General features: G+C 38.9%; 14 non-coding genes across 14 annotated transcripts; all 14 read left to right on the top strand.

Moving 5' to 3' along the window:
• The first annotated feature begins 2,911 nt into the window (after positions 1 to 2,911).
• Positions 2,912 to 2,983, top strand: TRNAE-UUC (transfer RNA glutamic acid (anticodon UUC)). The gene has a single exon. It is a non-coding gene; the product is annotated as a tRNA-Glu (tRNA).
• Positions 2,984 to 4,673: 1,690 nt separating this feature from the next.
• Positions 4,674 to 4,745, top strand: TRNAE-UUC (transfer RNA glutamic acid (anticodon UUC)). Its single transcript has one exon. It is a non-coding gene; the product is annotated as a tRNA-Glu (tRNA).
• Positions 4,746 to 7,496: 2,751 nt separating this feature from the next.
• TRNAY-GUA (transfer RNA tyrosine (anticodon GUA)) lies at positions 7,497 to 7,586 on the top strand. Its single transcript is given in 2 exon segments — positions 7,497 to 7,533; positions 7,551 to 7,586. It is a non-coding gene; the product is annotated as a tRNA-Tyr (tRNA).
• A 605-nt stretch (positions 7,587 to 8,191) lies between these two features.
• TRNAE-UUC (transfer RNA glutamic acid (anticodon UUC)) lies at positions 8,192 to 8,263 on the top strand. The gene has a single exon. It is a non-coding gene; the product is annotated as a tRNA-Glu (tRNA).
• A 1,687-nt stretch (positions 8,264 to 9,950) lies between these two features.
• On the top strand, positions 9,951 to 10,022 carry TRNAE-UUC (transfer RNA glutamic acid (anticodon UUC)). Its single transcript has one exon. It is a non-coding gene; the product is annotated as a tRNA-Glu (tRNA).
• Positions 10,023 to 12,770: 2,748 nt separating this feature from the next.
• TRNAY-GUA (transfer RNA tyrosine (anticodon GUA)) lies at positions 12,771 to 12,860 on the top strand. Its single transcript is given in 2 exon segments — positions 12,771 to 12,807; positions 12,825 to 12,860. It is a non-coding gene; the product is annotated as a tRNA-Tyr (tRNA).
• A 1,670-nt stretch (positions 12,861 to 14,530) lies between these two features.
• TRNAY-GUA (transfer RNA tyrosine (anticodon GUA)) lies at positions 14,531 to 14,620 on the top strand. Its single transcript is given in 2 exon segments — positions 14,531 to 14,567; positions 14,585 to 14,620. It is a non-coding gene; the product is annotated as a tRNA-Tyr (tRNA).
• Positions 14,621 to 15,225: 605 nt separating this feature from the next.
• On the top strand, positions 15,226 to 15,297 carry TRNAE-UUC (transfer RNA glutamic acid (anticodon UUC)). The gene has a single exon. It is a non-coding gene; the product is annotated as a tRNA-Glu (tRNA).
• Positions 15,298 to 16,290: 993 nt separating this feature from the next.
• Positions 16,291 to 16,380, top strand: TRNAY-GUA (transfer RNA tyrosine (anticodon GUA)). The gene is given in 2 exon segments: positions 16,291 to 16,327; positions 16,345 to 16,380. It is a non-coding gene; the product is annotated as a tRNA-Tyr (tRNA).
• Positions 16,381 to 16,985: 605 nt separating this feature from the next.
• On the top strand, positions 16,986 to 17,057 carry TRNAE-UUC (transfer RNA glutamic acid (anticodon UUC)). Its single transcript has one exon. It is a non-coding gene; the product is annotated as a tRNA-Glu (tRNA).
• Positions 17,058 to 18,743: 1,686 nt separating this feature from the next.
• TRNAE-UUC (transfer RNA glutamic acid (anticodon UUC)) lies at positions 18,744 to 18,815 on the top strand. Its single transcript has one exon. It is a non-coding gene; the product is annotated as a tRNA-Glu (tRNA).
• Positions 18,816 to 19,806: 991 nt separating this feature from the next.
• TRNAY-GUA (transfer RNA tyrosine (anticodon GUA)) lies at positions 19,807 to 19,896 on the top strand. Its single transcript is given in 2 exon segments — positions 19,807 to 19,843; positions 19,861 to 19,896. It is a non-coding gene; the product is annotated as a tRNA-Tyr (tRNA).
• A 1,669-nt stretch (positions 19,897 to 21,565) lies between these two features.
• On the top strand, positions 21,566 to 21,655 carry TRNAY-GUA (transfer RNA tyrosine (anticodon GUA)). The gene is given in 2 exon segments: positions 21,566 to 21,602; positions 21,620 to 21,655. It is a non-coding gene; the product is annotated as a tRNA-Tyr (tRNA).
• A 1,667-nt stretch (positions 21,656 to 23,322) lies between these two features.
• On the top strand, positions 23,323 to 23,412 carry TRNAY-GUA (transfer RNA tyrosine (anticodon GUA)). Its single transcript is given in 2 exon segments — positions 23,323 to 23,359; positions 23,377 to 23,412. It is a non-coding gene; the product is annotated as a tRNA-Tyr (tRNA).
• Positions 23,413 to 26,829: the final 3,417 nt, after the last annotated feature.

The raw sequence follows: 26,829 nt of genomic DNA, 5'->3' as shown, positions 1-26,829 counted from the left end.
ATAGTGGTGGCAGCGTGGACCATTGACTAGAAATCCATTTTTGTCTCACTGGGCAAAAGTTTGACAATTTGTCACCACAATTTCTGGAATTTTCATCAATTAAAAAAGTCAAGCTAAATTGGAGAACGCAGAAGAGGTTGAAAATTTTCCAGCATTTTTAATCTTGACGTAAAGGCGTCTGCAGTTGGAAAATCTAAGGAAGCTGTTTTCCAAACTATTTCTGAAGCTAATTAATTCAAAATGAACGAATAAAAATCAAACTTTTAATGATGTATTACCAATTATTAAATATGACAATTTTTACAACTTTTGATGAGCAAGTAGACCAGAAATAAAAATGTGGATCTCTTTATCTAGACAAGCAATTTTTCTGTTTTATGGATATTTCAATTCTGTTTGTGTTTTCACTCAGTCAGATGTAGTGCACATGACATCAGAAATCCTCTAAAGCACAATCCTTCGATAGCTCAGCTGGTAGAGCGGAGGACTGTAGCGGAAATTGGTACAGAAATCCTTAGGTCGCTGGTTCAACTGCGGCTCGAAGGAAAGTTTTTCATATCATTTTAGAGGGCAATTTCTGACATATTAAATACCCAGAAATATGCATGACTCATGCTGTTTATCTTTAATAGTCAGAGAAACTGTAACTTGTTTTCATTTCTGCTGCCTGTTAATCATCCTGCATGCTGCTGAGCCTCTAATAGGGCAATTATGGTTTCTGTGCTCTGTTGAAGTACAGTGCAGAGGCAGGTGATAGAGACACGAGTTCTGTTACTGGGGATACTTTCCATAGCTCTTTGCAACTCATTAAAATGGAAATGAGAACCTTTTCCACTTCTTGGAAAGTGGCCTCCAGACATCACACATGGATTTATTGCATTGTTACCTATCCTGCTGGATTGGCATTTACAAATCTGCAAGTGGTCAGGGACGTGCCGTGATGATGCAAATCACATCATCAAACATTGCCCACCTCACTAATCACTGAGTGGTCTGGAGCGTGATGATGAAATTAGTGTCATCTTAGGCCATGCCAAACCCACTCCATGTCACCACCTGGTTAAATATGAAATACACAGAGAGTTAAGATACATTACAGCAAAGCATGATATATTTGTTCTGCTGCTATGCTGAAACACTCAACGGAAATGTCCCATATGGTCTAGCTTTAGGATTCCTGGTTTTCACCCAGGCGGCCCAGGTTCGACTCCCAGTATGGGAAGTTGAAGCTTTTTTGAATGGCAGCAACAGTACCACTTGTTTAATGCTCTGTTGATCTCAGCAACAAAATCCAGGAGAAACTGTGCTTTGGTTATGGAAATGGGATGTGGTCAAATCCACAGTATTTATATACCTCCCAACATTTCTGTATCCAAAATTAGGACAGAACTGGTCTGACCCCATATTTCAACATCCATCTTCCAAATTTCGAGTGGGACAACCCTATTTTATATGTAACACATCCTTCATGTGAAAAAAAAAAAAAACTCTTGAACTTGTGGATCAATGGGTTTCCAGGGAAGGTTCACAACTTTTTAATGGTGCAGTAGGGATGTTCTGAATGAAACTAGACTACGCCAATGCTTACAAACCAATAATGTCTGCTTCTGTGCCCAGAATTTCTCCGCTTTCCTTAATCAGCATACAAAAGACAGGTTTAAGAGACCACGGATGGGAACTGAAATACAATATTACTTCTGAAATCCCATGGATCTGAACCCATAGAAGATGCATTGTAAAAACAGAGAGTACTGTGAGAAATAGTGGTGGCAGCGTGGACCATTGACTAGAAATCCATTTTTGTCTCACTGGGCAAAAGTTTGACAATTTGTCACCACAATTTCTGGAATTTTCATCAATTAAAAAAGTCAAGCTAAATTGGAGAACGCAGAAGAGGTTGAAAATTTTCCAGCATTTTTAATCTTGACGTAAAGGCGTCTGCAGTTGGAAAATCTAAGGAAGCTGTTTTCCCAACTATTTCTGAAGCTAATTAATTCAAAATGAACAAATAAAAATCAAACTTTTAATGATGTATTACCAATTATTAAATATGACAATTTTTACAACTTTTGATGAGCAAGTAGACCAGAAATAAAAATGTGGATCTCTTTATCTAGACAAGCAATTTTTCTGTTTTATGGATATTTCAATTCTGTTTGTGTTTTCACTCAGTCAGATGTAGTGCACATGACATCAGAAATCCTCTAAAGCACAATCCTTCGATAGCTCAGCTGGTAGAGCGGAAGACTGTAGAGGAAATTGGTACAGAAATCCTTAGGTCGCTGGTTCAACTCCGGCTCGATGGAAAGTTTTTCATATCAGTTTAGAGGGCAATTTCTGACATATTAAATACCCAGAAATATGCATGACTCATGCTGTTTATCTTTAATAGTCAGAGAAACTGTAACTTGTTTTCATTTCTGCTGCCTGTTAATCTTCCTGCATGCTGCTGAGCCTCTAGTAGGGCAATTATGGTTTCTGTGCTCTGTTGAAGTACAGTGCAGAGGCAGGTGATAGAGACACGAGTTCTGTTACTGGGGATACTTTCCATAGCTCTTTGCAACTCATTAAAATGGAAATGAGAACCTTTTCCATTTCTTGGAAAGTGGCCTACAGACATCACACATGGATTTATTGCATTGTTACCTATCCTGCTGGATTGGCATTTACAAATCTGCAAGTGGTCAGGGACGTGCCGTGATGATGCAAATCACATCATCAAACATTGCCCACCTCACTGATCACTGAGTGGTCTGGAGCGTGATGATGAAATTAGTGCCATCTTAGGCCATGCCAAACCCACTCCATGTCACCACCTGGTTAAATATGAAATACACAGAGAGTTAAGATACATTACAGCAAAGCATGATATATTTGTTCTGCTGCTATGCTGAAACACTCAACGGAAAAGTCCCATATGGTCTAGCAGTTAGGATTCCTGGTTTTCACCCAGGTGGCCCGGGTTCGACTCCCGGTATGGGAAGTTGAAGCTTTTTTGAATGGCAGCAACAGTACCACTTGTTTAATGCTCTGTTGATCTCAGCAACAAAATCCAGGAGAAACTGTGCTTTGGTTATGGAAATGGGATGTGGTCAAATCCACAGTATTTATATACCTCCCAACATTTCTGTATCCAAAATTAGGACAGAACTGGTCTGACCCCATATTTCAACATCCATCTTCCAAATTTCGAGTGGGACAACCGTATTTTATATGTAACACATCCTTCATGTGAAAAAAAAAGAACTCTTGAACTTGTGTATCAATGGGTTTCCAGGGAGAGTTCACAACTTTTTAATGGTGCAGTAGGGATGTTCTGAATGAAACTAGACTACGCCAATGCTTACAAACCAATAATGTCTGCTTCTGTGCCCAGAATTTCTCCGCTTTCATCCTTAATCAGCATACAAAGGACAGGTTTAAGAGACCACGGATGGGAACTGAAATACAATATTACTTCTGAAATCCCATGGATCTGAACCCATAGAAGATGCATTGTAAAAACAGAGAGTACTGTGAGAAATAGTGGTGGCAGCGTGGACCATTGACTAGAAATCCATTTTTGTCTCACTGGGCAAAAGTTTGACAATTTGTCACCACAATTTCTGGAATTTTCATCAATTAAAAAAGTCAAGCTAAATTGGAGAACGCAGAAGAGGTTGAAAATTTTCCAGCATTTTTAATCTTGACGTAAAGGCGTCTGCAGTTGGAAAATCTAAGGAAGCTGTTTTCCAAACTATTTCTGAAGCTAATTAATTCAAAATGAACAAATAAAAATCAAACTTTTAATGATGTATTACCAATTATTAAATATGACAATTTTTACAACTTTTGATGAGCAAGTAGACCAGAAATAAAAATGTGGATCTCTTTATCTAGACAAGCAATTTTTCTGTTTTATGGATATTTCAATTCTGTTTGTGTTTTCACTCAGTCAGATGTAGTGCACATGACATCAGAAATCCTCTAAAGCACAATCCTTCGATAGCTCAGCTGGTAGAGCGGAGGACTGTAGAGGAAATTGGTACAGAAATCCTTAGGTCGCTGGTTCAACTCCGCCTCGAAGGAAAGTTTTTCATATCATTTTAGAGGGCAATTTCTGACATATTAAATACCCAGAAATATGCATGACTCATGCTGTTTATCTTTAATAGTCAGAGAAACTGTAACTTGTTTTCATTTCTGCTGCCTGTTAATCATCCTGCATGCTGCTGAGCCTCTAGTAGGGCAATTATGGTTTCTGTGCTCTGTTGAAGTACAGTGCAGAGGCAGGTGATAGAGACATGAGTTCTGTTACTGGGGATACTTTCCATAGCTCTTTGCAAGTCATTAAAATGGAAATGAGAACCTTTTCCACTTCTTGGAAAGTGGCCTACAGACATCACACATGGATTTATTGCATTGTTACCTATCCTGCTGGATTGGCATTTACAAATCTGCAAGTGGTCAGGGACGTGCCGTGATGATGCAAACCACATCATCAAACATTGCCCACCTCACTGATCACTGAGTGGTCTGGAGCGTGATGATGAAATTAGTGTCATCTTAGGCCATGCCAAACCCACTCCATGTCACCACCTGGTTAAATATGAAATACACAGAGAGTTAAGATACATTACAGCAAAGCATGATATATTTGTTCTGCTGCTATGCTGAAACACTCAACGGAAAAGTCCCATATGGTCTAGCAGTTAGGATTCCTGGTTTTCACCCAGGTGGCCCGGGTTCGACTCCCGGTATGGGAAGTTGAAGCTTTTTTGAATGGCAGCAACAGTACCACTTGTTTAATGCTCTGTTGATCTCAGCAACAAAATCCAGGAGAAACTGTGCTTTGGTTATGGAAATGGGATGTGGTCAAATCCACAGTATTTATATACCTCCCAACATTTCTGTATCCAAAATTAGGACAGAACTGGTCTGACCCCATATTTCAACATCCATCTTCCAAATTTCGAGTGGGACAACCCTATTTTATATGTAACACATCCTTCATGTGAAAAAAAAGAACTCTTGAACTTGTGTATCAATGGGTTTCCAGGGAGAGTTCACAACTTTTTAATGGTGCAGTAGGGATGTTCTGAATGAAACTAGACTACGCAAATGCTTATAAACCAATAATGTCTGCTTCTGTGCCCAGAATTTCTCCGCTTTCCTTAATCAGCATACAAAGGACAGGTTTAAAAGACCATGGATGGGAACTGAAATACAATATTACTTCTGAAATCCCATGGATCTGAACCCATAGAAGATGCATTGTAAAAACAGAGAGTACTGTGAGAAATAGTGGTGGCAGCGTGGACCATTGACTAGAAATCCATTTTTGTCTCACTGGGCAAAAGTTTGACAATTTGTCACCACAATTTCTGGAATTTTCATCAATTAAAAAAGTCAAGCTAAATTGGAGAACGCAGAAGAGGGTGAAAATTTTCCAGCATTTTTAATCTTGACGTAAAGGCGTCTACAGTTGGAAAATCTAAGGAAGCTGTTTTCCCAACTATTTCTGAAGCTAATTAATTCAAAATGAACAAATAAAAATCAAACTTTTAATGATGTATTACCAATTATTAAATATGACAATTTTTACAACTTTTGATGAGCAAGTAGACCAGAAATAAAAATGTGGATCTCTTTATCTAGACAAGCAATTTTTCTGTTTTATGGATAATTCAATTTTGTTTGTGTTTTCACTCAGTCAGATGTAGTGCACATGACATCAGAAGTCCTCTAAAGCACAATCCTTCAATAGCTCAGCTGGTAGAGCGGAGGACTGTAGAGGAAATTGGTACAGAAATCCTTAGGTTGCTGGTTCAACTCTGGCTCGAAGGAAAGTTTTTCATATCATTTTAGAGGGCAATTTCTGACATATTAAATACCCAGAAATATGCATGGCTCATGCTGTTTATCTTTAATAGTCAGAGAAACTGTAACTTGTTTTCATTTCTGCTGCCTGTTAATCATCCTGCATGCTGCTGAGCCTCTAATAGGGCAATTATGGTTTCTGTGCTCTGTTGAAGTACAGTGCAGAGGCAGGTGATAGAGACACGAGTTCTGTTACTGGGGATACTTTCCATAGCTCTTTGCAACTCATTAAAATGGAAATGAGAACCTTTTCCACTTCTTGGAAAGTGGCCTCCAGACATCACACATGGATTTATTGCATTGTTACCTATCCTGCTGGATTGGCATTTACAAATCTGCAAGTGGTCAGGGACGTGCCGTGATGATGCAAATCACATCATCAAACATTGCCCACCTCACTAATCACTGAGTGGTCTGGAGCGTGATGATGAAATTAGTGTCATCTTAGGCCATGCCAAACCCACTCCATGTCACCACCTGGTTAAATATGAAATACACAGAGAGTTAAGATACATTACAGCAAAGCATGATATATTTGTTCTGCTGCTATGCTGAAACAGTCAACGGACATGTCCCATATGGTCTAGCTTTAGGATTCCTGGTTTTCACCCAGGCGGCCCGGGTTCGACTCCCGGTATGGGAAGTTGAAGCTTTTTTGAATGGCAGCAACAGTACCACTTGTTTAATGCTCTGTTGATCTCAGCAACAAAATCCAGGAGAAACTGTGCTTTGGTTATGGAAATGGGATGTGGTCAAATCCACAGTATTTATATACCTCCCAACATTTCTGTATCCAAAATTAGGACAGAACTGGTCTGACCCCATATTTCAACATCCATCTTCCAAATTTCGAGTGGGACAACCCTATTTTATATGTAACACATCCTTCATGTGAAAAAAAAAAAAAACTCTTGAACTTGTGGATCAATGGGTTTCCAGGGAAGGTTCACAACTTTTTAATGGTGCAGTAGGGATGTTCTGAATGAAACTAGACTACGCCAATGCTTACAAACCAATAATGTCTGCTTCTGTGCCCAGAATTTCTCCGCTTTCCTTAATCAGCATACAAAAGACAGGTTTAAGAGACCACGGATGGGAACTGAAATACAATATTACTTCTGAAATCCCATGGATCTGAACCCATAGAAGATGCATTGTAAAAACAGAGAGTACTGTGAGAAATAGTGGTGGCAGCGTGGACCATTGACTAGAAATCCATTTTTGTCTCACTGGGCAAAAGTTTGACAATTTGTCACCACAATTTCTGGAATTTTCATCAATTAAAAAAGTCAAGCTAAATTGGAGAACGCAGAAGAGGTTGAAAATTTTCCAGCATTTTTAATCTTGACGTAAAGGCGTCTGCAGTTGGAAAATCTAAGGAAGCTGTTTTCCCAACTATTTCTGAAGCTAATTAATTCAAAATGAACAAATAAAAATCAAACTTTTAATGATGTATTACCAATTATTAAATATGACAATTTTTACAACTTTTGATGAGCAAGTAGACCAGAAATAAAAATGTGGATCTCTTTATCTAGACAAGCAATTTTTCTGTTTTATGGATATTTCAATTCTGTTTGTGTTTTCACTCAGTCAGATGTAGTGCACATGACATCAGAAATCCTCTAAAGCACAATCCTTCGATAGCTCAGCTGGTAGAGCGGAGGACTGTAGAGGAAATTGGTACAGAAATCCTTAGGTCGCTGGTTCAACTCCGGCTCGATGGAAAGTTTTTCATATCAGTTTAGAGGGCAATTTCTGACATATTAAATACCCAGAAATATGCATGACTCATGCTGTTTATCTTTAATAGTCAGAGAAACTGTAACTTGTTTTCATTTCTGCTGCCTGTTAATCTTCCTGCATGCTGCTGAGCCTCTAGTAGGGCAATTATGGTTTCTGTGCTCTGTTGAAGTACAGTGCAGAGGCAGGTGATAGAGACACGAGTTCTGTTACTGGGGATACTTTCCATAGCTCTTTGCAACTCATTAAAATGGAAATGAGAACCTTTTCCATTTCTTGGAAAGTGGCCTACAGACATCACACATGGATTTATTGCATTGTTACCTATCCTGCTGGATTGGCATTTACAAATCTGCAAGTGGTCAGGGACGTGCCGTGATGATGCAAATCACATCATCAAACATTGCCCACCTCACTGATCACTGAGTGGTCTGGAGCGTGATGATGAAATTAGTGTCATCTTAGGCCATGCCAAACCCACTCCATGTCACCACCTGGTTAAATATGAAATACACAGAGAGTTAAGATACATTACAGCAAAGCATGATATATTTGTTCTGCTGCTATGCTGAAACACTCAACGGAAAAGTCCCATATGGTCTAGCAGTTAGGATTCCTGGTTTTCACCCAGGTGGCCCGGGTTCGACTCCCGGTATGGGAAGTTGAAGCTTTTTTGAATGGCAGCAACAGTACCACTTGTTTAATGCTCTGTTGATCTCAGCAACAAAATCCAGGAGAAACTGTGCTTTGGTTATGGAAATGGGATGTGGTCAAATCCACAGTATTTATATACCTCCCAACATTTCTGTATCCAAAATTAGGACAGAACTGGTCTGACCCCATATTTCAACATCCATCTTCCAAATTTCGAGTGGGACAACCGTATTTTATATGTAACACATCCTTCATGTGAAAAAAAAAGAACTCTTGAACTTGTGTATCAATGGGTTTCCAGGGAGAGTTCACAACTTTTTAATGGTGCAGTAGGGATGTTCTGAATGAAACTAGACTACGCCAATGCTTACAAACCAATAATGTCTGCTTCTGTGCCCAGAATTTCTCCGCTTTCCTTAATCAGCATACAAAGGACAGGTTTAAGAGACCACGGATGGGAACTGAAATACAATATTACTTCTGAAATCCCATGGATCTGAACCCATAGAAGATGCATTGTAAAAACAGAGAGTACTGTGAGAAATAGTGGTGGCAGCGTGGACCATTGACTAGAAATCCATTTTTGTCTCACTGGGCAAAAGTTTGACAATTTGTCACCACAATTTCTGGAATTTTCATCAATTAAAAAAGTCAAGCTAAATTGGAGAACGCAGAAGAGGTTGAAAATTTTCCAGCATTTTTAATCTTGACGTAAAGGCGTCTGCAGTTGGAAAATCTAAGGAAGCTGTTTTCCAAACTATTTCTGAAGCTAATTAATTCAAAATGAACAAATAAAAATCAAACTTTTAATGATGTATTACCAATTATTAAATATGACAATTTTTACAACTTTTGATGAGCAAGTAGACCAGAAATAAAAATGTGGATCTCTTTATCTAGACAAGCAATTTTTCTGTTTTATGGATATTTCAATTCTGTTTGTGTTTTCACTCAGTCAGATGTAGTGCACATGACATCAGAAATCCTCTAAAGCACAATCCTTCGATAGCTCAGCTGGTAGAGCGGAGGACTGTAGAGGAAATTGGTACAGAAATCCTTAGGTCGCTGGTTCAACTCCGCCTCGAAGGAAAGTTTTTCATATCATTTTAGAGGGCAATTTCTGACATATTAAATACCCAGAAATATGCATGACTCATGCTGTTTATCTTTAATAGTCAGAGAAACTGTAACTTGTTTTCATTTCTGCTGCCTGTTAATCATCCTGCATGCTGCTGAGCCTCTAGTAGGGCAATTATGGTTTCTGTGCTCTGTTGAAGTACAGTGCAGAGGCAGGTGATAGAGACATGAGTTCTGTTACTGGGGATACTTTCCATAGCTCTTTGCAAGTCATTAAAATGGAAATGAGAACCTTTTCCACTTCTTGGAAAGTGGCCTACAGACATCACACATGGATTTATTGCATTGTTACCTATCCTGCTGGATTGGCATTTACAAATCTGCAAGTGGTCAGGGACGTGCCGTGATGATGCAAATCACATCATCAAACATTGCCCACCTCACTGATCACTGAGTGGTCTGGAGCGTGATGATGAAATTAGTGTCATCTTAGGCCATGCCAAACCCACTCCATGTCACCACCTGGTTAAATATGAAATACACAGAGAGTTAAGATACATTACAGCAAAGCATGATATATTTGTTCTGCTGCTATGCTGAAACACTCAACGGAAAAGTCCCATATGGTCTAGCAGTTAGGATTCCTGGTTTTCACCCAGGTGGCCCGGGTTCGACTCCCGGTATGGGAAGTTGAAGCTTTTTTGAATGGCAGCAACAGTACCACTTGTTTAATGCTCTGTTGATCTCAGCAACAAAATCCAGGAGAAACTGTGCTTTGGTTATGGAAATGGGATGTGGTCAAATCCACAGTATTTATATACCTCCCAACATTTCTGTATCCAAAATTAGGACAGAACTGGTCTGACCCCATATTTCAACATCCATCTTCCAAATTTCGAGTGGGACAACCCTATTTTATATGTAACACATCCTTCATGTGAAAAAAAAGAACTCTTGAACTTGTGTATCAATGGGTTTCCAGGGAGAGTTCACAACTTTTTAATGGTGCAGTAGGGATGTTCTGAATGAAACTAGACTACGCAAATGCTTATAAACCAATAATGTCTGCTTCTGTGCCCAGAATTTCTCCGCTTTCCTTAATCAGCATACAAAGGACAGGTTTAAAAGACCATGGATGGGAACTGAAATACAATATTACTTCTGAAATCCCATGGATCTGAACCCATAGAAGATGCATTGTAAAAACAGAGAGTACTGTGAGAAATAGTGGTGGCAGCGTGGACCATTGACTAGAAATCCATTTTTGTCTCACTGGGCAAAAGTTTGACAATTTGTCACCACAATTTCTGGAATTTTCATCAATTAAAAAAGTCAAGCTAAATTGGAGAACGCAGAAGAGGGTGAAAATTTTCCAGCATTTTTAATCTTGACGTAAAGGCGTCTACAGTTGGAAAATCTAAGGAAGCTGTTTTCCCAACTATTTCTGAAGCTAATTAATTCAAAATGAACAAATAAAAATCAAACTTTTAATGATGTATTACCAATTATTAAATATGACAATTTTTACAACTTTTGATGAGCAAGTAGACCAGAAATAAAAATGTGGATCTCTTTATCTAGACAAGCAATTTTTCTGTTTTATGGATAATTCAATTTTGTTTGTGTTTTCACTCAGTCAGATGTAGTGCACATGACATCAGAAGTCCTCTAAAGCACAATCCTTCAATAGCTCAGCTGGTAGAGCGGAGGACTGTAGAGGAAATTGGTACAGAAATCCTTAGGTTGCTGGTTCAACTCTGGCTCGAAGGAAAGTTTTTCATATCATTTTAGAGGGCAATTTCTGACATATTAAATACCCAGAAATATGCATGGCTCATGCTGTTTATCTTTAATAGTCAGAGAAACTGTAACTTGTTTTCATTTCTGCTGCCTGTTAATCATCCTGCATGCTGCTGAGCCTCTAATAGGGCAATTATGGTTTCTGTGCTCTGTTGAAGTACAGTGCAGAGGCAGGTGATAGAGACACGAGTTCTGTTACTGGGGATACTTTCCATAGCTCTTTGCAACTCATTAAAATGGAAATGAGAACCTTTTCCACTTCTTGGAAAGTGGCCTCCAGACATCACACATGGATTTATTGCATTGTTACCTATCCTGCTGGATTGGCATTTACAAATCTGCAAGTGGTCAGGGACGTGCCGTGATGATGCAAATCACATCATCAAACATTGCCCACCTCACTAATCACTGAGTGGTCTGGAGCGTGATGATGAAATTAGTGTCATCTTAGGCCATGCCAAACCCACTCCATGTCACCACCTGGTTAAATATGAAATACACAGAGAGTTAAGATACATTACAGCAAAGCATGATATATTTGTTCTGCTGCTATGCTGAAACAGTCAACAGACATGTCCCATATGGTCTAGCTTTAGGATTCCTGGTTTTCACCCAGGCGGCCCGGGTTCAACTCCCGGTATGGGAAGTTGAAGCTTTTTTGAATGGCAGCAACAGTACCACTTGTTTAATGCTCTGTTGATCTCAGCAACAAAATCCAGGAGAAACTGTGCTTTGGTTATGGAAATGGGATGTGGTGAAAACCACAGTATTTATATACCTCCCAACATTTCTGTATAGAAAATTAGGACAGAACTGGTCTGACCCCATATTTCAACATCCATCTTCCAAATTTCGAGTGGGACAACCCTATTTTATATGTAACACATCCTTCATGTGAAAAAAAAGAACTCTTGAACTTGTGGATCAATGGGTTTCCAGGGAGAGTTCACAACTTTTTAATGGTGCAGTAGGGATGTTCTGAATGAAACTAGACTACGCCAATGCTTACAAACCAATAATGTCTGCTTCTGTGCCCAGAATTTCTCCTCTTTCCTTAATCAGCATATAAAAGACAGGTTTAAGAGACTACGGATGTGAACTGAAATACAATATTACTTCTGAAATCCCATGGATCTGAACACATAGAAGATGCAATGTAAAAACAGAGAGTACTGTGAGAAATAGTGGTGGCAGCGTGGACCATTGACTAGAAATCCATTTTTGTCTCACTGGGCAAAAGTTTGACAATTTGTCACCACAATTTCTGGAATTTTCATCAATTAAAAAAGTCAAGCTAAATTGGAGAACGCAGAAGAGGTTGAAAATTTTCCAGCATTTTTAATCTTGACGTAAAGGCGTCTGCAGTTGGAAAATCTAAGGAAGCTGTTTTCCTAACTATTTCTGAAGCTAATTAATTCAAAATGAACAAATAAAAATCAAACTTTTAATGATGTATTACCAATTATTAAACATGACAATTTTTACAACTTTTGATGAGCAAGTAGACCAGAAATAAAAATGTGGATCTCTTTATCTAGACAAGCAATTTTTCTGTTTTATGGATAATTCAATTCTGTTTGTGTTTTCACTCAGTCAGATGTAGTGCACATGACATCAGAAGTCCTCTAAAGCACAATCCTTCGATAGCTCAGCTGGTAGAGCGGAGGACTGTAGAGGAAATTGGTACAGAAATCCTTAGGTCGCTGGTTCAACTCCGGCTCGAAGGAAAGTTTTTCATATCATTTTAGAGGGCAATTTCTGACATATTAAATAGCCAGAAATATGCATGACTCATGCTGTTTATCTTTAATAGTCAGAGAAACTGTAACTTGTTTTCATTTCTGCTGCCTGTTAATCATCCTGCATGCTGCTGAGCCTCTAGTAGGGCAATTATGGTTTCTGTGCTCTGTTGAAGTACAGTGCAGAGGCAGGTGATAGAGACACGAGTTCTGTTACTGGCGATACTTTCCATAGCTCTTTGCAACTCATTAAAATGGAAATGAGAACCTTTTCCACTTCTTGGAAAGTGGCCTCCAGACATCACACATGGATTTATTGCATTGTTACCTATCCTGCTGGATTGGCATTTACAAATCTGCAAGTGGTCAGGGACGTGCCGTGATGATGCAAATCACATCATCAAACATTGCCCACCTCACTAATCACTGAGTGGTCTGGAGCGTGATGATGAAATTAGTGTCATCTTAGGCCATGCCAAACCCACTCCATGTCACCACCTGGTTAAATATGAAATACACAGAGAGTTAAGATACATTACAGCAAAGCATGATATATTTGTTCTGCTGCTATGCTGAAACACTCAACGGAAAAGTCCCATATGGTCTAGCAGTTAGGATTCCTGGTTTTCACCCAGGTGGCCCGGGCTCGACTCCCGGTATGGGAAGTTGAAGCTTTTTTGAATGGCAGCAACAGTACCACTTGTTTAATGCTCTGTTGATCTCAGCAACAAAATCCAGGAGAAACTGTGCTTTGGTTATGGAAATGGGATGTGGTCAAATCCACAGTATTTATATACCTCCCAACATTTCTGTATCCAAAATTAGGACAGAACTGGTCTGACCCCATATTTCAACATCCATCTTCCAAATTTCGAGTGGGACAACCCTATTTTATATGTAACACATCCTTCATGTGAAAAAAAAAAAAACTCTTGAACTTGTGGATCAATGGGTTTCCAGGGAAGGTTCACAACTTTTTAATGGTGCAGTAGGGATGTTCTGAATGAAACTAGACTACGCCAATGCTTACAAACCAATAATGTCTGCTTCTGTGCCCAGAATTTCTCCTCTTTCCTTAATCAGCATATAAAAGACAGGTTTAAGAGACTACGGATGTGAACTGAAATACAATATTACTTCTGAAATCCCATGGATCTGAACACATAGAAGATGCAATGTAAAAACAGAGAGTACTGTGAGAAATAGTGGTGGCAGCGTGGACCATTGACTAGAAATCCATTTTTGTCTCACTGGGCAAAAGTTTGACAATTTGTCACCACAATTTCTGGAATTTTCATCAATTAAAAAAGTCAAGCTAAATTGGAGAACGCAGAAGAGGTTGAAAATTTTCCAGCATTTTTAATCTTGACGTAAAGGCGTCTGCAGTTGGAAAATCTAAGGAAGCTGTTTTCCTAACTATTTCTGAAGCTAATTAATTCAAAATGAACAAATAAAAATCAAACTTTTAATGATGTATTACCAATTATTAAATATGACAATTTTTACAACTTTTGATGAGCAAGTAGACCAGAAATAAAAATGTGGATCTCTTTATCTAGACAAGCAATTTTTCTGTTTTATGGATATTTCAATTCTGTTTGTGTTTTCACTCAGTCAGATGTAGTGCACATGACATCAGAAATCCTCTAAAGCACATTCCTTCGATAGCTCAGCTGGTAGAGCGGAGGACTGTAGAGGAAATTGGTACAGAAATCCTTAGGTCGCTGGTTCAACTCCGGCTCGAAGGAAAGTTTTTCATATCAGTTTAGAGGGCAATTTCTGACATATTAAATACCCAGAAATATGCATGACTCATGCTGTTTATCTTTAATAGTCAGAGAAACTGTAACTTGTTTTCATTTCTGCTGCCTGTTAATCTTCCTGCATGCTGCTGAGCCTCTAGTAGGGCAATTATGGTTTCTGTGCTCTGTTGAAGTACAGTGCAGAGGCAGGTGATAGAGACACGAGTTCTTTTACTGGGGATACTTTCCATAGCTCTTTGCAACTCATTAAAATGGAAATGAGAACCTTTGCCACTTCTTGGAAAGTGGCCTACAGACATCACACATGGATTTATTGCATTGTTACCTATCCTGCTGGATTGGCATTTACAAATCTGCAAGTGGTCAGGGACGTGCCGTGATGATGCAAATCACATCATCAAACATTGCCCACCTCACTGATCACTGACTGGTCTGGAGCGTGATGATGAAATTAGTGTCATCTTAGGCCATGCCAAACCCACTCCATGTCACCACCTGGTTAAATATAAAATACACAGAGAGTTAAGATACATTACAGCAAAGCATGATATATTTGTTCTGCTGCTATGCTGAAACACTCAACGGAAAAGTCCCATATGGTCTAGCAGTTAGGATTCCTGGTTTTCACCCAGGTGGCCCGGGTTCGACTCCCGGTATGGGAAGTTGAAGCTTTTTTGAATGGCAGCAACAGTACCACTTGTTTAATGCTCTGTTGATCTCAGCAACAAAATCCAGGAGAAACTGTGCTTTGGTTATGGAAATGGGATGTGGTGAAATCCACAGTATTTATATACCTCCCAACATTTCTGTATCCAAAATTAGGACAGAACTGGTCTGACCCCATATTTCAACATCCATCTTCCAAATTTCGAGTGGGACAACCGTATTTTATATGTAACACATCCTTCATGTGAAAAAAAAAAAAACTCTTGAACTTGTGGATCAATGGGTTTCCAGATAAGGTTCACAACTTTTTAATGGTGCAGTAGGGATGTTCTGAATGAAACTAGACTACGCCAATGCTTACAAACCAATAATGTCTGCTTCTGTGCCCAGAATTTCTCCTCTTTCCTTAATCAGCATATAAAAGACAGGTTTAAGAGACTACGGATGTGAACTGAAATACAATATTACTTCTGAAATCCCATGGATCTGAACACATAGAAGATGCAATGTAAAAACAGAGAGTACTGTGAGAAATAGTGGTGGCAGCGTGGACCATTGACTAGAAATCCATTTTTGTCTCACTGGGCAAAAGTTTGACAATTTGTCACCACAATTTCTGGAATTTTCATCAATTAAAAAAGTCAAGCTAAATTGGAGAACGCAGAAGAGGTTGAAAATTTTCCAGCATTTTTAATCTTGACGTAAAGGCGTCTGCAGTTGGAAAATCTAAGGAAGCTGTTTTCCTAACTATTTCTGAAGCTAATTAATTCAAAATGAACAAATAAAATTCAAACTTTTAATGATGTATTACCAATTATTAAATATGACAATTTGTACAACTTTTGATGAGCAAGTAGACCAGAAATAAAAATGTGGATCTCTTTATCTAGACAAGCAATTTTTCTGTTTTATGGATATTTCAATTCTGTTTGTGTTTTCACTCAGTCAGATGTAGTGCACATGACATCAGAAATCCTCTAAAGCACATTCCTTCGATAGCTCAGCTGGTAGAGCGGAGGACTGTAGAGGAAATTGGTACAGAAATCCTTAGGTCGCTGGTTCAACTCCGGCTCGAAGGAAAGTTTTTCATATCAGTTTAGAGGGCAATTTCTGACATATTAAATACCCAGAAATATGCATGACTCATGCTGTTTATCTTTAATAGTCAGAGAAACTGTAACTTGTTTTCATTTCTGCTGCCTGTTAATCTTCCTGCATGCTGCTGAGCCTCTAGTAGGGCAATTATGGTTTCTGTGCTCTGTTGAAGTACAGTGCAGAGGCAGGTGATAGAGACACGAGTTCTTTTACTGGGGATACTTTCCATAGCTCTTTGCAACTCATTAAAATGGAAATGAGAACCTTTTCCACTTCTTGGAAAGTGGCCTACAGACATCACACATGGATTTATTGCATTGTTACCTATCCTGCTGGATTGGCATTTACATATCTGCAAGTGGTCAGGGACGTGCCGTGATGATGCAAATCACATCATCAAACATTGCCCACCTCACTGATCACTGAGTGGTCTGGAGCGTGATGATGAAATTAGTGTCATCTTAGGCCATGCCAAACCCACTCCATGTCACCACCTGGTTAAATATAAAATACACAGAGAGTTAAGATACATTACAGCAAAGCATGATATATTTGTTCTGCTGCTATGCTGAAACACTCAACGGAAAAGTCCCATATGGTCTAGCAGTTAGGATTCCTGGTTTTCACCCAGGTGGCCCGGGTTCGACTCCCGGTATGGGAAGTTGAAGCTTTTTTGAATGGCAGCAACAGTACCACTTGTTTAATGCTCTGTTGATCTCAGCAACAAAATCCAGGAGAAACTGTGCTTTGGTTATGGAAATGGGATGTGGTCAAATCCACAGTATTTATATACCTCCCAACATTTCTGTATCCAAAATTAGGACAGAACTGGTCTGACCCCATATTTCAACATCCATCTTCCAAATTTCGAGTGGGACAACCCTATTTTATATGTAACACATCCTTCATGTGAAAAAAAAGAACTCTTGAACTTGTGGATCAATGGGTTTCCAGGGAGAGTTCACAACTTTTTAATGGTGCAGTAGGGATGTTCTGAATGAAACTAGACTACGCCAATGCTTACAAACCAATAATGTCTGCTTCTGTGCCCAGAATTTCTCCGCTTTCCTTAATCAGCATACAAAGGACAGGTTTAAGAGACCACGGATGGGAACTGAAATACAATATTACTTCTGAAATCCCATGGATCTGAACCCATAGAAGATGCATTGTAAAAACAGAGAGTACTGTGAGAAATAGTGGTGGCAGCATGGACCATTGACTAGAAATCCATTTTTGTCTCACTGGGCAAAAGTTTGACAATTTGTCACCACAATTTCTGGAATTTTCATCAATTAAAAAAGTCAAGCTAAATTGGAGAACGCAGAAGAGGTTGAAAATTTTCCAGCATTTTTAATCTTGACGTAAAGGCGTCTGCAGTTGGAAAATCTAAGGAAGCTGTTTTCCCAACTATTTCTGAAGCTAATTAATTCAAAATGAACAAATAAAAATCAAACTTTTAATGATGTATTACCAATTATTAAATATGACAATTTTTACAACTTTTGATGAGCAAGTAGACCAGAAATAAAAATGTGGATCTCTTTATCTAGACAAGCAATTTTTCTGTTTTATGGATATTTCAATTCTGTTTGTGTTTTCACTCAGTCAGATGTAGTGCACATGACATCAGAAATCCTCTAAAGCACATTCCTTCGATAGCTCAGCTGGTAGAGCGGAGGACTGTAGAGGAAATTGGTACAGAAATCCTTAGGTCGCTGGTTCAACTCCGGCTCAAAGGAAAGTTTTTCATATCAGTTTAGAGGGCAATTTCTGACATATTAAATACCCAGAAATATGCATGACTCATGCTGTTTATCTTTAATAGTCAGAGAAACTGTAACTTGTTTTCATTTCTGCTGCCTGTTAATCTTCCTGCATGCTGCTGAGCCTCTAGTAGGGCAATTATGGTTTCTGTGCTCTGTTGAAGTACAGTGCAGAGGCAGGTGATAGAGACACGAGTTCTTTTACTGGGGATACTTTCCATAGCTCTTTGCAACTCATTAAAATGGAAATGAGAACCTTTTCCACTTCTTGGAAAGTGGCCTACAGACATCACACATGGATTTATTGCATTGTTACCTATCCTGCTGGATTGGCATTTACATATCTGCAAGTGGTCAGGGACGTGCCGTGATGATGCAAATCACATCATCAAACATTGCCCACCTCACTGATCACTGAGTGGTCTGGAGCGTGATGATGAAATTAGTGTCATCTTAGGCCATGCCAAACCCACTCCATGTCACCACCTGGTTAAATATAAAATACACAGAGAGTTAAGATACATTACAGCAAAGCATGATATATTTGTTCTGCTGCTATGCTGAAACACTCAACGGAAAAGTCCCATATGGTCTAGCAGTTAGGATTCCTGGTTTTCACCCAGGTGGCCCGGGTTCGACTCCCGGTATGGGAAGTTGAAGCTTTTTTGAATGGCAGCAACAGTACCACTTGTTTAATGCTCTGTTGATCTCAGCAACAAAATCCAGGAGAAACTGTGCTTTGGTTATGGAAATGGGATGTGGTCAAATCCACAGTATTTATATACCTCCCAACATTTCTGTATCCAAAATTAGGACAGAACTGGTCTGACCCCATATTTCAACATCCATCTTCCAAATTTCGAGTGGGACAACCCTATTTTATATGTAACACATCCTTCATGTGAAAAAAAAGAACTCTTGAACTTGTGGATCAATGGGTTTCCAGGGAGAGTTCACAACTTTTTAATGGTGCAGTAGGGATGTTCTGAATGAAACTAGACTACGCCAATGCTTACAAACCAATATTGTCTGCTTCTGTGCCCAGAATTTCTCCGCTTTCCTTAATCAGCATACAAAGGACAGGTTTAAGAGACCACGGATGGGAACTGAAATACAATATTACTTCTGAAATCCCATGGATCTGAACCCATAGAAGATGCATTGTAAAAACAGAGAGTACTGTGAGAAATAGTGGTGGCAGCATGGACCATTGACTAGAAATCCATTTTTGTCTCACTGGGCAAAAGTTTGACAATTTGTCACCACAATTTCTGGAATTTTCATCAATTAAAAAAGTCAAGCTAAATTGGAGAACGCAGAAGAGGTTGAAAATTTTCCAGCATTTTTAATCTTGACGTAAAGGCGTCTGCAGTTGGAAAATCTAAGGAAGCTGTTTTCCCAACTATTTCTGAAGCTAATTAATTCAAAATGAACAAATAAAAATCAAACTTTTAATGATGTATTACCAATTATTAAATATGACAATTTTTACAACTTTTGATGAGCAAGTAGACCAGAAATAAAAATGTGGATCTCTTTATCTAGACAAGCAATTTTTCTGTTTTATGGATATTTCAATTCTGTTTGTGTTTTCACTCAGTCAGATGTAGTGCACATGACATCAGAAATCCTCTAAAGCACATTCCTTCGATAGCTCAGCTGGTAGAGCGGAGGACTGTAGAGGAAATTGGTACAGAAATCCTTAGGTCGCTGGTTCAACTCCGGCTCGAAGGAAAGTTTTTCATATCAGTTTAGAGGGCAATTTCTGACATATTAAATACCCAGAAATATGCATGACTAATGCTGTTTATCTTTAATAGTCAGAGAAACTGTAACTTGTTTTCATTTCTGCTGCCTGTTAATCTTCCTGCATGCTGCTGAGCCTCTAGTAGGGCAATTATGGTTTCTGTGCTCTGTTGAAGTACAGTGCAGAGGCAGGTGATAGAGACACGAGTTCTTTTACTGGGGATACTTTCCATAGCTCTTTGCAACTCATTAAAATGGAAATGAGAACCTTTTCCACTTCTTGGAAAGTGGCCTACAGACATCACACATGGATTTATTGCATTGTTACCTATCCTGCTGGATTGGCATTTACAAATCTGCAAGTGGTCAGGGACGTGCCGTGATGATGCAAATCACATCATCAAACATTGCCCACCTCACTGATCACTGAGTGGTCTGGAGCGTGATGATGAAATTAGTGTCATCTTAGGCCATGCCAAACCCACTCCATGTCACCACCTGGTTAAATATAAAATACACAGAGAGTTAAGATACATTACAGCAAAGCATGATATATTTGTTCTGCTGCTATGCTGAAACACTCAACGGAAAAGTCCCATATGGTCTAGCAGTTAGGATTCCTGGTTTTCACCCAGGTGGCCCAGGTTCGACTCCCGGTATGGGAAGTTGAAGCTTTTTTGAATGGCAGCAACAGTACCACTTGTTTAATGCTCTGTTGATCTCAGCAACAAAATCCAGGAGAAACTGTGCTTTGGTTATGGAAATGGGATGTGGTCAAATCCACAGTATTTATATACCTCCCAACATTTCTGTATCCAAAATTAGGACAGAACTGGTCTGACCCCATATTTCAACATCCATCTTCCAAATTTCGAGTGGGACAACCCTATTTTATATGTAACACATCCTTCATGTGAAAAAAAAGAACTCTTGAACTTGTGTATCAATGGGTTTCCAGGGAGAGTTCACAACTTTTTAATGGTGCAGTAGGGATGTTCTGAATGAAACTAGACTACGCCAATGCTTACAAACCAATAATGTCTGCTTCTGTGCCCAGAATTTCTCCGCTTTCCTTAATCAGCATACAAAGGACAGGTTTAAGACACCACGGATGGGAACTGAAATACAATATTACTTCTGAAATCCCATGGATCTGAACCCATAGAAGATGCATTGTAAAAACAGAGAGTACTGTGAGAAATAGTGGTGGCAGCGTGGACCATTGACTAGAAATCCATTTTTGTCTCACTGGGCAAAAGTTTGACAATTTGTCACCACAATTTCTGGAATTTTCATCAATTAAAAAAGTCAAGCTAAATTGGAGAACGCAGAAGAGGTTGAAAATTTTCCAGCATTTTTAATCTTGACGTAAAGGCGTCTGCAGTTGGAAAATCTAAGGAAGCTGTTTTCCCAACTATTTCTGAAGCTAATTAATTCAAAATGAACAAATAAAAAATCAAACTTTTAATGATGTATTACCAATTATTAAATATGACAATTTTTACAACTTTTGATGAGCAAGTAGACCAGAAATAAAAATGTGGATCTCTTTATCTAGACAAGCAATTTTTCTGTTTTATGGATAATTCAATTTTGTTTGTGTTTTCACTCAGTCAGATGTAGTGCACATGACATCAGAATTCCTCTAAAGCACAATCCTTCGATAGCTCAGCTGGTAGAGCGGAGGACTGTAGAGGAAATTGGTACAGAAATCCTTAGGTCGCTGGTTTAACTCCGGCTCGAAGGAAAGTTTTTCATATCATTTTAGAGGGCAATTTCTGACATATTAAATACCCAGAAATATGCATGGCTCATGCTGTTTATCTTTAATAGTCAGAGAAACTGTAACTTGTTTTCATTTCTGCTGCCTGTTAATCATCCTGCATGCTGCTGAGCCTCTAGTAGGGCAATTATGGTTTCTGTGCTCTGTTGAAGTACAGTGCAGAGGCAGGTGATAGAGACACGAGTTCTGTTACTGGGGATACTTTCCATAGCTCTTTGCAACTCATTAAAATGGAAATGAGAACCTTTTCCACTTCTTGGAAAGTGGCCTCCAGACATCACACATGGATTTATTGCATTGTTACCTATACTGCTGGATTGGCATTTATAAATCTGCAAGTGGTCAGGGACGTGCCGTGATGATGCAAATCACATCATCAAACATTGCCCACCTCACTAATCACTGAGTGGTCTGGAGCGTGATGATGAAATTAGTGTCATCTTAGGCCATGCCAAACCCACTCCATGTCACCACCTGGTTAAATATGAAATACACAGAGAGTTAAGATACATTACAGCAAAGCATGATATATTTGTTCTGCTGCTATGCTGAACCACTCAACGGAAATGTCCTATATGGTCTAGCTTTAGGATTCCTGGTTTTCAGCCAGGCGGCCCGGGTTCGACTCCCGGTATGGGAAGTTGAAGCTTTTTTGAATGGCAGCAACAGTACCACTTGTTTAATGCTCTGTTGATCTCAGCAACAAAATCCAGGAGAAACTGTGCTTTGGTTATGGAAATGGGATGTGGTGAAATCCACAGTATTTATATACCTCCCAACATTTCTGTATCCAAAATTAGGACAGAACTGGTCTGACCCCATATTTCAACATCCATCTTCCAAATTTCGAGTGGGACAACCCTATTTTATATGTAACACATCCTTCATGTGAAAAAAAAGAACTCTTGAACTTGTGGATCAATGGGTTTCCAGGGAGAGTTCACAACTTTTTAATGGTGCAGTAGGGATGTTCTGAATGAAACTAGACTACGCCAATGCTTACAAACCAATAATGTCTGCTTCTGTGCCCAGAATTTCTCCTCTTTCCTTAATCAGCATATAAAAGACAGGTTTAAGAGACTACGGATGTGAACTGAAATACAATATTACTTCTGAAATCCCATGGATCTGAACACATAGAAGATGCAATGTAAAAACAGAGAGTACTGTGAGAAATAGTGGTGGCAGCGTGGACCATTGACTAGAAATCCATTTTTGTCTCACTGGGCAAAAGTTTGACAATTTGTCACCACAATTTCTGGAATTTTCATCAATTAAAAAAGTCAAGCTAAATTGGAGAATGCAGAAGAGGTTGAAAATTTTTCAGCATTTTTAATCTTGACGTAAAGGCGTCTGCAGTTGGAAAGTCTAAGGAAGCTGTTTTCCCAACTATTTCTGAAGCTAATTAATTCAAAATGAACAAATAAAAATCAAACTTTTAATGATGTATTACCAATTATTAAACATGACAATTTTTACAACTTTTGATGAGCAAGTAGACCAGAAATAAAAATGTGGATCTCTTTATCTAGACAAGCAATTTTTCTGTTTTATGGATAATTCAATTCTGTTTGTGTTTTCACTCAGTCAGATGTAGTGCACATGACATCAGAAGTCCTCTAAAGCACAATCCTTCGATAGCTCAGCTGGTAGAGCGGAGGACTGTAGAGGAAATTGGTACAGAAATCCTTAGGTCGCTGGTTCAACTCCGGCTCGAAGGAAAGTTTTTCATATCAGTTTAGAGGGCAATTTCTGACATATTAAATACCCAGAAATATGCATGACTCATGCTGTTTATCTTTAATAGTCAGAGAAACTGTAACTTGTTTTCATTTCTGCTGCCTGTTAATCTTCCTGCATGCTGCTGAGCCTCTAGTAGGGCAATTATGGTTTCTGTGCTCTGTTGAAGTACAGTGCAGAGGCAGGTGATAGAGACACGAGTTCTGTTACTGGGGATACTTTCCATAGCTCTTTGCAACTCATTAAAATGGAAATGAGAACCTTTTCCACTTCTTGGAAAGTGGCCTCCAGACATCACACATGGATTTATTGCATTGTTACCTATACTGCTGGATTGGCATTTATAAATCTGCAAGTGGTCAGGGACGTGCCGTGATGATGCAAATCACATCATCAAACATTGCCCACCTCACTAATCACTGAGTGGTCTGGAGCGTGATGATGAAATTAGTGTCATCTTAGGCCATGCCAAACCCACTCCATGTCACCACCTGGTTAAATATGAAATACACAGAGAGTTAAGATACATTACAGCAAAGCATGATATATTTGTTCTGCTGCTATGCTGAACCACTCAACGGAAATGTCCTATATGGTCTAGCTTTAGGATTCCTGGTTTTCAGCCAGGCGGCCCGGGTTCGACTCCCGGTATGGGAAGTTGAAGCTTTTTTGAATAGCAGCAACAGTACCACTTGTTTAATGCTCTGTTGATCTCAGCAACAAAATCCAGGAGAAACTGTGCTTTGGTTATGGAAATGGGATGTGGTGAAATCCACAGTATTTATATACCTCCCAACATTTCTGTATCCAAAATTAGGACAGAACTGGTCTGACCCCATATTTCAACATCCATCTTCCAAATTTCGAGTGGGACAACCCTATTTTATATGTAACACATCCTTCATGTGAAAAAAAAGAACTCTTGAACTTGTGGATCAATGGGTTTCCAGGGAGAGTTCACAACTTTTTAATGGTGCAGTAGGGATGTTCTGAATGAAACTAGACTACGCCAATGCTTACAAACCAATAATGTCTGCTTCTGTGCCCAGAATTTCTCCTCTTTCCTTAATCAGCATATAAAAGACAGGTTTAAGAGACTACGGATGTGAACTTAAATACAATATTACTTCTGAAATCCCATGGATCTGAACACATAGAAGATGCAATGTAAAAACAGAGAGTACTGTGAGAAATAGTGGTGGCAGCGTGGACCATTGACTAGAAATCCATTTTTGTCTCACTGGGCAAAAGTTTGACAATTTGTCACCACAATTTCTGGAATTTTCATCAATTAAAAAAGTCAAGCTAAATTGGAGAATGCAGAAGAGGTTGAAAATTTTTCAGCATTTTTAATCTTGACGTAAAGGCGTCTGCAGTTGGAAAGTCTAAGGAAGCTGTTTTCCCAACTATTTCTGAAGCTAATTAATTCAAAATGAACAAATAAAAATCAAACTTTTAATGATGTATTACCAATTATTAAACATGACAATTTTTACAACTTTTGATGAGCAAGTAGACCAGAAATAAAAATGTGGATCTCTTTATCTAGACAAGCAATTTTTCTGTTTTATGGATAATTCAATTCTGTTTGTGTTTTCACTCAGTCAGATGTAGTGCACATGACATCAGAAGTCCTCTAAAGCACAATCCTTCGATAGCTCAGCTGGTAGAGCGGAGGACTGTAGAGGAAATTGGTACAGAAATCCTTAGGTCGCTGGTTCAACTCCAGCTCAAAGGAAAGTTTTTCATATCATTTTAGAGGGCAATTTCTGACATATTAAATAGCCAGAAATATGCATGACTCATGCTGTTTATCTTTAATAGTCAGAGAAACTGTAACTTGTTTTCATTTCTGCTGCCTGTTAATCATCCTGCATGCTGCTGAGCCTCTAGTAGGGCAATTATGGTTTCTGTGCTCTGTTGAAGTACAGTGCAGAGGCAGGTGATAGAGACACGAGTTCTGTTACTGGGGATACTTTCCATAGCTCTTTGCAACTCATTAAAATGGAAATGAGAACCTTTTCCACTTCTTGGAAAGTGGCCTACAGACATCACACATGGATTTATTGCATTGTTACCTATCCTGCTGGATTGGCATTTACAAATCTGCAAGTGGTCAGGGACGTGCCGTGATGATGCAAATCACATCATCAAACATTGCCCACCTCACTGATCACTGAGTGGTCTGGAGCGTGATGATGAAATTAGTGTCATCTTAGGCCATGCCAAACCCACTCAATGTCACCACCTGGTTAAATATGAAATACACAGAGAGTTAAGATACATTACAGCAAAGCATGATATATTTGTTCTGCTGCTATGCTGAAACACTCAACGGAAAAGTCCCATATGGTCTAGCAGTTAGGATTCCTGGTTTTCACCCAGGTGGCCTGGTTTCAACTCCCGGTATGGGAAGTTGAAGCTTTTTTGAATGGCAGCAACAGTACCACTTGTTTAATGCTCTGTTGATCTCAGCAACAAAATCCAGGAGAAACTGTGCTTTGGTTATGGAAATGGGATGTGGTCAAATCCACAGTATTTATATACCTCCCAACATTTCTGTATCCAAAATTAGGACAGAACTGGTCTGACCCCATATTTCAACATCCATCTTCCAAATTTCGAGTGGGACAACCGTATTTTATATGTAACACATCCTTCATGTGAAAAAAAAGAACTCTTGAACTTGTGTATCAATGGGTTTCCAGGGAGAGTTCACAACTTTTTAATGGTGCAGTAGGGATGTTCTGAATGAAACTAGACTACGCCAATGCTTACAAACCAATAATGTCTGCTTCTGTGCCCAGAATTTCTCCGCTTTCCTTAATCAGCATACAAAGGACAGGTTTAAGAGACCACGGATGGGAACTGAAATACAATATTACTTCTGAAATCCCATGGATCTGAACCCATAGAAGATGCATTGTAAAAACAGAGAGTACTGTGAGAAATAGTGGTGGCAGCGTGGACCATTGACTAGAAATCCATTTTTGTCTCACTGGGCAAAAGTTTGACAATTTGTCACCACAATTTCTGGAATTTTCATCAATTAAAAAAGTCAAGCTAAATTGGAGAACGCAGAAGAGGTTGAAAATTTTCCAGCATTTTTAATCTTGACGTAAAGGCGTCTGCAGTTGGAAAATCTAAGGAAGCTGTTTTCCCAACTATTTCTGAAGCTAATTAATTCAAAATGAACAAATAAAAATCAAACTTTTAATGATGTATTACCAATTATTAAATATGACAAATGTTACAACTTTTGATGAGCAAGTAGACCAGAAATAAAAATGTGGATCTCTTTATCTAGACAAGCAATTTTTCTGTTTTATGGATATTTCAATTCTGTTTGTGTTTTCACTCAGTCAGATGTAGTGCACATGACATCAGAAATCCTCTAA

This window comes from Mixophyes fleayi, chromosome 3 (genome assembly GCF_038048845.1).
Source record: "Mixophyes fleayi isolate aMixFle1 chromosome 3, aMixFle1.hap1, whole genome shotgun sequence".
NCBI classification, from domain to species: domain Eukaryota; kingdom Metazoa; phylum Chordata; class Amphibia; order Anura; family Limnodynastidae; genus Mixophyes; species Mixophyes fleayi.
The sequence above is the reverse complement of the archived record's forward strand: the minus strand, read 5'-3'. Positions and strand labels throughout refer to the sequence as shown.